Here is a 15,199-nt window from a genome sequence, read left to right as displayed (position 1 = left end):
AACATATGTAATCTGATAATTTTTAAATAACTGGATTTGAATCATTGATGGACAATAACAAACGGCAAATATGTGTCTCTGTGCATAGTTTACCTAAATATGTTGCAACGTATTTTTAATGGTCTTTTTGTTACAATTTTGGCTCTCTTCTAGTGAATTTTTCTATTGATGTATCCGGCAAAGGTTAAATTTAGCAAATTATAGAATAACTAGAAATACACAAGTTTTAAATACACTGGGTTGGCATAACTTTTGCTTACGTTCAGTTGTGGTTGTGATTTATCTGGATAGAGAAACCATAGTTTCTTTGATTAACAATAAAGTTACAGTACTTTTGCAAAACCTATAACTAATATTTCTCTTCTATCGGCTGTCTCTGTTTTTTCTCTATGTTTTCAGCCTTGCTGCACCCTATTTATAGGTATAAGGTGCAGTTTACATGCCTATAACTTGATTGGGTTTCCTATTCTATATGAGATAGGAAAGTAGTTTCCTATCCCAATTAAGCTTAGAGGATTCCAAATTTAAATTGTACAAGAAAACTTAATTCTTTCCTAATGCTTTTTAGGAAAAGAATTTGTGCACCTTAGCTTTCTTAAGACAATTCTAAACAAAATAAGACACTAACATGACAAGCCAAATTCCTAACACTTTTCAACCTAGGAGTTAATTTGGTATCAACATAAAACTATAACACTCAGCATTCGGTGTTTGATGAAAATTAAAAGAGGATAGCCGCAGATATTGATCATTCACACACACAAGTGAATTCGGAGATAGTATTGAGACAGGAAAATAATTAGAAACAAAACAAGGTACATGGGGTATCACTAATACCACTACCCAGTACCCACATGGCTTTGCCTACACAAGGCATAAAATCTTCAACCGATAGATAGGGTTAGGTACGTTTTTTACAAAGTCCAATTCCCTCTATCACTTGGTTTTGGATATTATATGATTATGCACTAGTACGATATAGTTTTTTCTGAATAGTTCAAAAAAATTTAACTTTTAAAATGCATATATGTCGTTTTTGATACCGTAGATGTATAATAATTGTTTATGAGCCGTTGGTAATTTTGATCTGCATGTTTTTCTACGCTTCTGAATAGTTAATTTTACACTAACGTTAGTTAGATTCCTTAAACGCGGTGAGACTGATGAGACTCAATTGATCAAGAAGAGTCAAGCACGGCATTGATTAATTATGTCGATAATTTTGTTAATCAAAGCACGCGCATGCAGTTATCAGCGTTGAATTATCCTTAATCTGCGTTGTCACTGACAAAGCACATCAACCCTCTCGAAGAAACAAAAAAAGAAAAAACAAGTCTAGAAAGATAGAGTAATGATAGGGAGACCAAATGTATAGACTAAATTAGCAAACCAAATGAGGTATCACCAATAAAAAATGAGTATGTTTATCAACGATCAAATAATAATCCAATCATCAACTTCTATATCATTTAGTTTACAAAATTTAGTCTACAAATTGAATCTACTTAGAAAGATATGACTAAATCTATTTTATTTATTTTCTAATTAAAATTATTCTACATTGTCTATTAAAAAGAAGCAGGATAATGTGTGTGTGCGCTTTTCTATTCACTCTCGTTGCATGTTCAACTTTTTGACTTAATTGTTGTGGTTTTGAAGACCCTTACGTATGTAAGGTCATCTCCATTACAGGTCACATTTAGTTCTAGAATTGACAAAATTAATCTCCAACCAATAAGTGATAAAATGCGAAGGAAAATAAAATATATTGCCGTGATTAGAGATCATAAAATTAGCATTAAAAGTAGTCTTTAAAATATTAAATTTTCGAGGGCTATATATGGTCATGGGCTATGTTTAGCCTTCCATGACTAAAGATGACCTAGTCCTTGACTAGAGATGGCTTAAGCAGAGCTAGCATGTGTATATTTTTGTTCACGTACTCCGTATCTTATTTTATTGACAAAGAAAATCATTGTGATGGAGTACCCTATCATGTAAGTTGTTCTCTATTTATATAGGATTTAGATATTATTTTGAATCCGCTTTTGCACTATCTATTTATGTGATTTAAGCCGTTGGATGATTGTTCAGATATTAAGATAACTTTCCGTTATTATTAACAGATAATATTTGTATTTTTTTATCATAATATTATACTATTGAAATTTATTGAAATGATCTTGAAATTATCTTTGACATTTTCTTATGCAAGATAAATGCAGACGGGAAGCAAGCAGTATAGTTGGAATTGATTTGGGAGTTTTGGCACGTGGTACTGATAACATGACAGGCTTTGTCCTATGTTGAAATTAGCAACACAAAGTGATAAGCTTCAACCTCAAAGAATATGCGGAGTGATAAGCTTTGTCCTATCTTGAAAAAAACTCATGGGTAGACGACTGAAGGATATAGCACGCAGTCATTGGGCACCTTCAAGTCACTTTAGCAGAGATTGAGTCAATATATTGTAATGGTTTTCAACGAGCTAGAATTGCAATTCGACTATACAGGCTAGGGGTGGGCAAACGGGTATGGGATCAAGGTTCCGGATGGGTACGGACCGTTTCTAATTTTTTAATAAGAGAAACAGGGCGGGGTGAGGCAGGTCGATGAAATTTTAGGGGCGGCTTGTTTTCAGATGTATAGAAAAATGGGGCCCTGGACATGCCCATTTGTAATTACAATGGACGGACGAGATTGAAGAGATCATCTCTCCATCCAATTTTATCCGTTAGTTTTACCCTAGGTTTCCTCATCCTCGACCTCGACTCTATCACTCGAGTCCTTGAACTTGATTCTCTCTTGCCGTCTCTCGCGCGTTGTCCTCTCCCCTCCACGGTTCCACCCACACTCTGTCACTCTCCGTTAGTTATTTCCTCTATCACCTTGACATCATCGCCGTTGCGAGTTTGGGCCTTGGCGACCACCACGATGGCCCAACAACCTCGATTGTCCTCCTTGAGTCCTCGACGACATCTCAGAACCCAGGCACTCGCACCACCCATCTTCTTGATTTTACGATTTTGATTTCGTCAAATTTACCATATCTCTTTCACCTCACATCGAATCCCAGATACATGTTCTACCCTCCTCCCTCACCTCATGTCTCTCTCTCAAAGTTTTTTTCCCTTAGATCCCCACACAGACCCTGCTCTCTTCTGCAACAAGATCACCTCTTTAACTTTTCATATATTTCCACATCTACCCTTTAAGAGAATTCAGAGATCCTTCCATTTGTTTTTGTACAGCCAAAAACCAATAACACAAGGAGGAGGAAAGAGAAAGAATGAGACCCAGAAATTCCAATCACCATGAATGACTTTAAAGGTCTCCTGGCCTCTGATTTCGGCTTCAAGCCCTCTGGCAAATCGGCCCCAATGTCTGCTTCTTCTGCTAATTCTTCGTCAAAGCCCTCAAATTTTGATCTCAGATCTGCTTCTACCCGCAGACCCGCCTCGAACCAGGTTAGGTTCAGTTCTTAAACTCAAAATCACTCTACCCGACCTGCCCCGCCCCGTTACATTTTAAAACGAGTAGGGTCCTGTTCTTTCAAATTTGGGCCCGACCTGGCCCATGCCCAACCCTATTACAAGCCACACGAAGCAAATATAAGTGGTTTTGCAACGTAAGAGGATTCTCATCTCAACACACAAACAAAAGCTTTATAAGAAACTTTACACGAAAATTTCTCAGGTCCTAAGAAAAACACTAACCACTCCACTAAATCATTAGGTTCACAACCTTGGATTGACAAATTGGTGCTATCTTCAGTTCGGTGGAACATTATTGGAGACATAGAATCAATCGGCCTAGGAATACTTTCAGTTTGGTTAAACAACACTACTTTTATTTTAGTTAGTTTCCTTTCCAAGTCTTTGTCGTTGAGCAGTCCTTGATTCTCTAGCTGGACAAGGTTACTTCATTCGCTTCCCTGACGAAAGGAAAAGAAGGTGTTACCTAGGTTACTTAGTGTTTGACACATTGAAAGCCGAACGGTTATTGAACTTCGCAACAAAAGGCGTAACTTTATTTCATGTTAGCAGAACCCTAATTGCTTAGTCTGTGCGTCACATAAACTCTGTAATAAATTTTTATATATGACCACGATTCTTACTTTTTTTTTTTCCGAAGAGTTAATCTCGTATAATCTTTCTCAATGGTACTTATAAAAAACGATATGACCATGGTTATGGGACCCGTCTAAATCTCGGAATGGTTATGGAACAAGAAGAAAATTATTTTTTAATATTTATGTTTTGATTATGTGTACACTTGTCTTGTGCTCCTGCGGGCAGCAGGATCCAAATCTTTGTCTAATGCCCACATGTCACAGTTAATACCGTAATGGATGTTAATTCTCTTATACATCGATCTTTTTGTCGTGTTCTCTCTTGTTTCCATCGATCTTCCACTAATTAAAGCCTTGACCCCCAATAGAATATTCTGTGACTGTAAGTCTGTAAGATACAAATTATCTAATGACTGGTGATATATTTCGTTCGGATCGTTGGTACAATTGACACGCATCAACGAGGTGGCTTGCCTGATCGCCATTTGAGTTCAAAATATTGCTCTTTAGTCAAAGCTAACTGCTCACCTCCAAAAAGGGCTTGCTTCTTCATCTCCCTACTCATTGACTTATTTCGAGGGTCACTAGCTTGGTCATATTTAGTTATTTATTAGTTCTCTCAAAAGATTCATGTAATTATATTGTAAAATTATTTATACGCGATTTTGTTTAATGATTTGATTTACAATTGGAAAATTTTATTTAAACCCATTTAACTTCTCTTTACACCGAATTTACTCTTTACACTCATATTATTTTTAATTAAACTATCAATATCTCTTTAAACCCAAATTTACTACCTAAACTACCCTTATAAGTCCAATTCAATATGTAAATTTATCTTTTACACCCATATGAAAAATAAAAAACCAAAAATTCAAAGCAATCTTTTTCTGACATTCTTTCTTTCCAACAGTTGTTTTTAATGGAGTCTCCATCATCCTCTACAGCGTTGCTCTCTCAACTTAATTCGTATTTGTCAAGACTTGATAGTATTGGTCAATTTTCTCATTAGATTTGTTGAAGGGAGTCCTTGAATTGCTGCTTAATCATTCGTTTCCCTGCACGAGCCAATTTCTAATATAATTGCTGCACAATGCATGTTCTTATTTGACATATCCTGGGTAGAATTTAAAGACTTAAGTTGTTAAAGATGTTTTTGAAATTAGGCTCACGTGCATCATATGTGCTGCATACAAGTTTATGTTCCCATGTTTACGATTTGAGCTTGCATTAAACTTTATTAAGATTTTTATTTGTTTCTTCCCTCAAATTTGTCCACCTTTTAAGGGGTTGAATATGATGTGTCTACATGCATGCCACTCCACTCTTCCTCTATACATAAAAGGAAAAGAAAACTCATTCCCTTTCCCATCCACTCCATGGGTTTCCATTTCAGCTGGGTATCAGAGAAGGAGTAGTTGGCTTAGTATAGATTGTCGATGGTTCAAAATTACTATCCATCCATACAAAAGGGCTTGTTTTTCACTATGAGAGTGTCTTATGATTTTTGTCATGATAGAACATAGGAGAATGATACGTGATGGTGATGGTTATGTTTGATTATTGGGTGTGGGTTTATAATCTTATTTTTATTATTAGTTTGTACTTTATGGTAATTATGCAATAAGGTAATAAAGTAATTTTACATTTATAGTTTAAGTTAGGTGTAGAGAGAGATTACATGGGTTCAAATAAAATTTCTCTTTACAATTTGGTAACGTAATATATGAGAGTACTATTTTATGAAATTATGTCTTACACTGTTACATCTTTTTTATAGGACAAAATTGACTCGATCAACGTCCTTTTTCATACAATCAAAGCTGTAAAAAAGGAACATGAAACACTATGAAACTAAAGAGACATGGGTAGAACCGCCCCAAGACCAATGGTCACTACTTATTCATGTGGATTGAAGTTGGGATCTACAAGAGAGTATTTAGAACTGCTACATACACTTGATTTATACAAGAGATACAAAGTCATTTGAGATGTGCTACTATCCTTTAGATGAGCTATTATCCTTTCTCTATTTATAAAAGAGAAAATTCTAATCCATTTAAATCAACAAACACTTGATCCAACCTGTAAAGGTGAATATTTGTGACCATTTCAACTATAATTCGGGTACAAAATGTTTGCCTTGGATACCATTATAAACTAACACTTTCAAAGTATTTCTAGATCATGAAATGGAATGTTCAACTTCAGTTAAATGGCAGTCAAAGAAAGACTTGTCCTTTTTGTTTAATTTCAGCCTATGTGTATTGACAAAGTTGCAAGTGCATGCCCAACACAAATCATTAATCATGCCGGACAAACTGGGGTTCTTCGATCCTTGAATTAAGGGTGAGACTCCTTCATCTGTGCACTGCGTCTTAGTGCACAACGACATGAATGGCTGCCATGAGTAATCAAATACATATGTATTTCATGCATCGTAGAAACACTAACTGACCAAACCAAAGCAAATCGGACAAGTCAAAAGAAGCAGCCGATCATGTGGTGAAGTTGACCAATCATTATATAAAGATCTCCCGGAATCAGTTTTCTGGCTTTTCCTGGGTTACATATATACTAACGCTATGTTTGGATGAAGAAATTTAAGATTATTAAGGAATTTTAAAATGACAAAAATTGAAATGACGAGATTTTATTGTCTAGAATTTGTAAATTTTCTTGTTTGGTTAACCTAAAAGAACTATGGAATTGAATACGAAAGTTGTTAGTTTTAAACTCTCAATCATAGAAATTGGAAAATTACGTGTATTTACATGGAATTTAAACTAAGAATTAGAGGTTCCAAATTCCAAGTTTTTTTTTTCCACGAGGAAATTCTAAATGTCTATGTTTATGAATCCAAACAAGAGAGATGGTGCTTATAAATTTATAAATTCTGAAATTTATCCAAATTCCAAGTTTATTTTCCTCATCCAAACATAGTGTAAAGTTTCTTTTGATAGAGGTATACATATTAAATTTTTCGTAGGAATTTTTCTTCGTCTTCTTTTTCTAATTAGTTATGGCAATTGTAAGTACAAAAATAAAAAAAATCACATAATTGTACACAATTGATAGCTTAAAGTCAGTTCATGAACATGTCGTTTTTCATCTTCAATTCTACCACCAATGACCAAAATAATTAGATGTGAGTCATGCGTTAATTTTAATATTTGATTTTTACTATAAGTAATCTTTGAAAATAGGTGCTCGATGTCGAATTTTTGGGAATTAAAGAAAAAAAAAACTATAGTTGGTGACGATCTTTATTGGTCTCTTGCCTCTTTGTTTTTTTGATCTTCAAATCATTTTTATTCTCCAGTTGCGGTCTCTGTTGTACTTTAGGTAGAAGAGAAGAGTTTTTTTTCTTTTCTTTTCTTTTATTTTTATTTTTTTATTTTTATTTTTTTTGCCGTGGTCACTTTCTTATTGTAACATCCCACATCGTCCAGGGAAATGAATTATGTAAGCCTTATATGTATATTCTCATCTCTACCTAGCACTAGGCCTTTTGGGAGCTCATTAGCTTCGGGTTCCATCGGAACTCCGAAGTTAAGTGAGTAGTGCGCGAGAGTAATTTCATGATGGGTGACCCACTAGGAAGTTCTCGTGTGAGTTCCCAGAAACAAAACCATGAGAGCGTGGTAGGGGGCGTGATAAGGGCCAAAAGCAGACAATATCGTGTTACGGTGGAGTCAAGCCTGGGATGTGGTGGGGGAGCCCGAACCGGGATGTGACAATTATTCTATCAGGAAAGTCTTTATAGTGTTTATGACCTATACATAATTAGATACGAGTCAAGACCGATTAACGAATTGTATTGTATTTTTTGAGTTTGTAATTGTAAGATTGTGGTGCTTATTGACATGTGTGACCCTTTGGCTACATTTAACATGCATATCTTATATACGTTCATGATATTTTTCTAATAGACTAATACATCTTTAATTATTACCGTTAAAAAAAGTACTCGATGGTTTTTTTTTGGGCAGTCAAAAGTGAAATTGATTTCCAACAAAAGATAGTACCCTTGCAATTAAATTATGCTCATATCCCCCCCCACCCCCACCCCTTTTTTTTTTTTTTTTTTTTTTTTTTTTTAAGTGCAACGAGTTTGCCAATAAGATATCCTTAGTAAAAATTATGCGCATAAGATATGTGTTTCTTTCTTAAAAAAAGGGGAAAAAGATATCAACCTAATTTGATATTCCTCTTCACTCGTAAGATATCACATAATTTAAAAAAAAATGCTAGTAAATCATAAAAAAACACTTAAAGTGCTTCCTGAAAAAAGCATATAACTTGTGCTTCTTATAGAAAGCACTTCAAGTGCTTTTGAAACCCAAAAATATTTTTACCAAAAGCGATTTCAGTAATTTTAAAAACACATCTAAACGAGGTCATATTTTACACTAAGGAGAGGAACAGTTCGGCTAAGCCACACAATAGGCAACCTAATTTGGTATCAAATTCACCATCTACGAGATTCGAACCTAAGACCTCTCACTTACAAGTGAAGAGGAATGTCACCAGACCGTAGTACTGAATGTTATCTTTTCTCTTTTAAAGTTTAATCTCTTTATCTCTTTATATATTATCCTTTTTTTTTTCTTTTTTTTTTTTGTCAAACGATAAATTTGTTCGATTAAATATTAGATTAGAGAGCTAACATGGTTTGAACCCACACCAGAGTGCAAGAGCAACACTCCTCTTTAGCACTGTGGTAGAGAGCCACTTGCCTCTTTATATATTATCTTATGTGGATTGATTTATTGTAATTTTTACATCTATACATACGTATTGGCATACAAAATTTTCAGTTGACCAAACGAGTTAGGTGGTTTATTTGCTTTGTGACTAATTGAGGTTGGTAAGAAACCAACAAAACAAACGAAACAAAAACATATTATATATTGAGCACTGATCGAGCCTTGAGCCAAACCAATTAGTTAATCCCACCCCTTTTGGACTAATCGACTGCAAATTGCATGGAGAGAATAGAGGATGGAGACCATGATAGAGATTTTAAGGTCTACATGAAATATTATCATATTATATTTTTACTTAAATTATAATGTGTATATATTCATTTTTTTATTAATATACTTTATACAAAGTTTTAACGAAAAATCCGCGGTACTGTTTACTTTAACAAAAAATCACATTTTTACACTAAAAAGTCAATCCTGGTACTATTCACTTTACCCTTTATTTTTGTCCTTATCATTAAAACTCAAAGTTTTCAAGCTATTTTTATTAATTTTCCTTACTTTCTAAAGATAAATTTTTTTAATTATATCGTCAACCCATCTCGGTAAGCTTCACCAAAATCACGTCCTGATATATATGAATGTGACGTATGATATTGTATAAATTAAACAACCAATTTAGTTAAAAATTAATGTTATCCATTTTATGAAAAAATATAAAACCGTACTCATTTATTATTATAATATTAACTAGATGATATTATTTATAATATGAACTAGATGTCGTGCATATGTCATGTGATGCGTATGCAATGTAATGACGAAAACTCAACACTTACTTTATTTTAAATACTTAACTTTTTTAAATTAAGGTTTTAATAAACAAAAATTTTGGAAAAAGGTTTTAGTATTAGTTGAAAAGTCACTGTAATTTTGTATGAAAAGATAAAGTTAATACAAGTTGTGACCGAACATAGAACCAGTGGCGGAGCCACTATGAGACTAAAATAGTCTCTAATTGCCTTTTTTTATTCTTGCTACTCTGGTAGATATTGTTGCTGCATATCAGTCTAGTACAAATTCAAGTGTGTTTTCAATTCAACTTTTTCATGTTCCAAGCTAGGCCTTATTTTCTCTTCATCCGTGGTGCAATCTTCACTTTCTCTCCTTATTCGATCCACTTTTCGTTGGCTTGAACATATATTTAAAAAAAAAAATTTCTTTCTTACTATTTCCCACATGTTCGAGTATTTGGGTTTGTGTAATGTTTTTAGTTCTATCTTGAATGTCTTTCAATTTTTATGCAAATTATTCAAATCTCTCATGTCTGGTTTAAATTACCTATATATGTGAAAGACCCCTTCACACATGAAATCCTAACTTCACTACAGCATAGAACATTATTGTTGTGAAGTTAAAGTCTTCAGAACTAAAAATTTTTGCATGAATTCATAAGATTAGACATATATAAGAACCAATTAACGACAAAGAAAACTTATCTAATTCAACTAACGTGGCTACATGTAAACAAAAGATGCACCATATCAAAGCTCTTACAAACTGCACATCTTAACAAACTCTTATTTTTATTAACATCGATGTATTGACTGATTCAATGTTTGTGATTGATTAATATATTCTTCAGGAAAATGGTATACGGCCATCATCGTCAATCAGTTTTTGAATGAAGCTTCATCTTTCTTCAAGATGTCATAGTAGATTTGTCAAGTGATGAAGCCTTCACCAAGTTAAAATTGACCACAAGTTCACGTAAAAAAAATGCGATCATGAAATAAATGTTATTAGTTTTAAAGTGGACTCTTAACTTCCTTTAATTGTGACAAAAAATAAGGTAATTGCACCGATCAAAAGAAACAAAAGTATCTTGTTGGCCCCAAGTAAAGAAATATTTAACATACTATTGTATTAATATTTTCTTTGACTTAGAAGGTTAAGGTGATCAATGAAATACCTTTTTTTTTTTTTCTTTTTTTTTTTTAATTTTATGTATTTATAAACAATAGTAGGGAAAAGAATCAAAACACAATTTTTTTCGTGTCAGATTATACTTTTAATAACTTGAGTTACGAATATCTTTTGCTCGATAAAATATCTTAAAACATTAAGAAAAGGCAACTAGTTGTGGTGGATACATATTGGGACTCAGTGGTGGAGCCAAAATTTTATGTGTGGGAGGCCTGCACATACATAGATAATTTGAACTCATCAAAACATGAGAGCTTGGAGTAATTTGCATAAAAATTGAAAGATCCTAAATTCAATAGAGGAAACTATACACATTGCACAAACCAGAAACTCGAATATAAGGCAAGGAGTTAGTAGGAATTTAAAAAAAAAAAAAAAAAAAAGTAAAAGCCAAAGAAAAGATGATATAATAAGGAAGGGAAGTGAAGACAACACTACAATAAGAGGAATAAAAAGAAAAATGTGGTCTGGCCTGGAACGGAAAAAAGTTTGGATGGAGAACACACTTCAATTTTAAGGGTATTGGATTGATATGCAATGACATCAGCTATTATAGTAGTAAGAAGAAGAAAAAAAAGGCAGGATGGGTAAGGGACCATTCTGGTCTCTTAGTAGCTCCGCCATTGTTGGGACTAAAGTGGTTGCAGTCAAAAAAAAAAAAATATATATATATATATATGTGTGTGAAGGTCTTTAGAGGGCCTAACGAATGTTTATTATGGCTCTTTTTATATAACCAAGTGTTTAACATAAGAGAAAATTGTAGCAACGATCCCTCAACTTTAACTGAATTGGATTAATTTGATCCTCAACTAAAAATATATGACCATTGGTCCCTAAACTCTTCAAAATGTGAGACTACGGTCCTTTTCATCAACTTCTTCATAATTTCGTCAAAATGAGTCATGTTAGAAGGACCATTGCTACAATTAGGTTAAAGTTAAGGGATCATTGCTCCAATCAGTTTAAAGTTAAGGGACTATTTCTCCAATTGGATTAAAGTTGAGGAATCAGTGCTACAATTTTTCTCATTTCGTTTTTATGGAAGTTCTTACAGAGTTGACAAAAAGGATCATAGCTACACGTCTTAATGAGTTAAGACCAATGGTTAGTTTTTTAGCTGAGAGACCATTACTTCAATTGGATTAAAGTTGAGAAACCATTACTCCTAAAATTGAGGGACCATTGCTACATTTCCTCTCAATGTAATGCATGTTAGCGTATATTAGCAGTATTCGACAGATTGTGTCGATAACACTCGATAGCACTCATCAGATGCTTTGACATATTTCAATATCTCTTGACATATGAACAACATAATTCGACAGTTGACAACAAACTTACTAAACATTCGACAAATACTTCAATAAATAAATCAAAATTTTTTTTATGCGTTCCGCGTTCTACTTCTATTAAAAACCTAACAATTCTTGAATCCTCGTGGCCCAGTCCATGACAAAACACGATAATTTTAGCATAATAACATGTTAACAGATTATTGTTATCCAAATTAATAAATTATACGAGAATCAAATGGGATACCCTGCTGTACTAAACAATGTATAGAAAATACAACTATACCTGACAAATTCCGAGAGATATGATTAAAGAACTGTTGTCGGCAGCAGTTGGGATTAGTCGGCCAAATGCCGTACATTGGAACGGTCAACCGTCAAGCTCGGTGGACCACCTAACCAACACCAGAATATAATAGCACGTGTCCCTGACGTGGCAACTGCCATAACCGACAATAACCGTGACTTCGTCCTCTGCGTCGGCTCACGTGTAGCTCTGCCAACCACATTCAACAAGCTTTCTTTTTCAGTCAAAAGCTTTTTTATTGTCAACGAGAAAAAGTACTTTGAAAAAAAAAAAAAAAAAAAAAACAAACAGAGAAAAAGAGCAAAAGAACTAGATGTTAAAAAGAATTTAATTACATAAAATTTTCAACGCTTGGCCGACTCATAGAAGGAAAGTAGAAAAAGATAAATGACGACTAAACAAAAAGGGCCATAAAGAAATTCGGTGGGAGAGATATTTGATTGGTAAAGGTTAGGATGCCATTTTTTTTTATGTATTATCCATCGTGATAAGTATATGTTATGTTAATTAATAAATTTATATTATTTAATATAAATTTATATATTTAGATATTATATTGCACATCAAGATGATTTAAATAGGTAATCTCTCGTAGCATTATTATGTTGGTTTTTTGCTTTAATATTTTAGGCTTACATTAAAGACTAAAGCATAAAAAGTGAAGCAACGTTCATGCAACATTTGGAAAGAAAAAAAAGTTTGTATGCTCAAAATATAGAGTTATACATTACGTATCATTATACAAGTAATGAGATACTTATGTTAAAAAATAAATTAACTTAAAAATTAAAACTTCTCTCTATTTATATAATAACATGTGGTATACAACTCGTGTCCCAAACATCTATATATGAAGCCAATGGAAAAGTTGAATAGTGATTTTGGTGTCACCAAGCTTCAGCAAAAAAATTGGACAAAAAACTTCAAAGACATCCCAAAATAATGCATCAAATAAGATAGGAGCATTTTTATCATTTTAACAGTACTTTTTTTAATAATTAAATTTGAGTGTTGATATCTCCACCTCTGTGTCTTATTTCCTCACTCCCTTCTTAATAAAGATTTTATTCACAAGTTTACCCATTGAGAAAATGACGTATAAGGACTTAGAAGCCTGGCCAAGTGCAACACTTTGATTTTCACTGTTCCAAATAACAACTTTGCTCTCTCCAACTTCTTTTTCCTCATCTCCCGCACAGTATTATCCTCTTTTTCTATTTCCTATCCGATTTGTTTTTCTTTCTAATTTCTTTTTTATGCTTGTTGGCTACCCGATTCGTTAAGTTTTGGATTTAGGTTTTTGCTAGTTGTGGCAACACTGAGGATGATTATGGATGGTAGACTGGGTGATGGTTATGGGGTTGTGGATTTTGTCTGTTTTGGTTAACAGTAAGATAGCAAGCACTTTTTTGCTGGGTTTTCCCACACAATCTATATTTCATACAAATCTAAGCAAGTTAGCAGACCATTGGTTTGGATTTATAACTTGATTTAGGATTAAGTTTACTATTCAATTTCAATTTCAAAAAAATAGCTTTTGGATATATGCACTAATTGGAAATCCTTAATTGATTAGTCCTTTTTTCAGTAGTTGTGATGTATGTCCTCAAAACCCCATTCAGCTCAGATGGGGGAATTGAGATGCAAATTTGAGAGAAAGATTGTTTGTTAGGATACAAGTCTTTCAGTTTCAAGCAATAACAACTTCGTGTCAAATATGTATAATGAAGCTCAAGATTTTAGCTTTAGAGTTTTTTAAGCTGTTGTTATATGAAACAAGGTTATTTTATGAATAATAGTGGATGGGGAAATAGGGTTTCAATTTTTTGACTTTAGTGGTGGGTGGGGTTATAACGTGGGTGGGAAAATAAGACATTGGGGTGGGTCTAGTAGCACTCTTAAATTTTTGGTACAATTTTTTTTATATTATAATTAGTGCCTCACAACAGGCTAGCAATAATGTGACTCAATTTCTCTATTTTTAAACACTTTCAAAACATCTTAAGAGACGTGTAATGTCGATTATAAAAAAGTTCTTTCGCATACAGATAATAATGTGATTAAATAAGTTGTCAAATGATTGTTTTTTTTTTTTTTTTTTTAAACAAACGATATTTTCTACACTAAGGGGGAGGGGTGGACTTAGCCTCATAATGGGCTAGCAATAATGTGATTCAATTAGTTGTTTATTAAATATTATTTTCTCTATTTTTAAACACGTTCAAAACATCTTAAAAGGTGTGTAATACCGGTTATAAAAAAAGGTCTTTCGCACGTGGATAATAATGTGATTAAATTAATTATCAAATGTAGGGATGGGCAAAGGTTATAGCGGGCGGGTAACCGTGGTTATTTACCCATAACTGTTTATATTCACACCCGCATAACCGTTTACCCCTTGGGTAATTGCATAAACGGTTATACTCATACCCATAACCGTTTATAAACGGTTAACCATACCCATAATCGTGTATCTATTTAACCATAACCGTTTACCCATTTACTTGTTTTTGAACCCGTTTATCCTTTTTTTTTTTTTTTTTTTTCCGACCCATTTACCCTTTTTTTCACCCGTCTACTGTTTTCTTTTAACCACTTAAAAAAAAAGAAAAATTTGTCATAATTTTTGTTTTCTGACAATTAAACACCGTTATAGGTACATTTTAGCATGCATTTCCCTATTTTAATCATTCAAGTCCTCATACAATTCCAATAATTGAAATAATAGTTTACTAACGATATTTTTCTCCTACACCCAAGCAAGTCTTTAATTATAATCCATATGATTACAAAGTAAAGCTTCTAAAAACAAAAGGTAGTCATTATC

The sequence above is a fragment of the Pyrus communis genome, chromosome 10 (assembly GCF_041283825.1).
Source record: "Pyrus communis isolate YQ-2024b chromosome 10, ASM4128382v1, whole genome shotgun sequence".
Lineage (NCBI taxonomy): Eukaryota > Viridiplantae > Streptophyta > Magnoliopsida > Rosales > Rosaceae > Pyrus > Pyrus communis.
Note: the sequence above shows the minus strand (reverse complement) of the source record.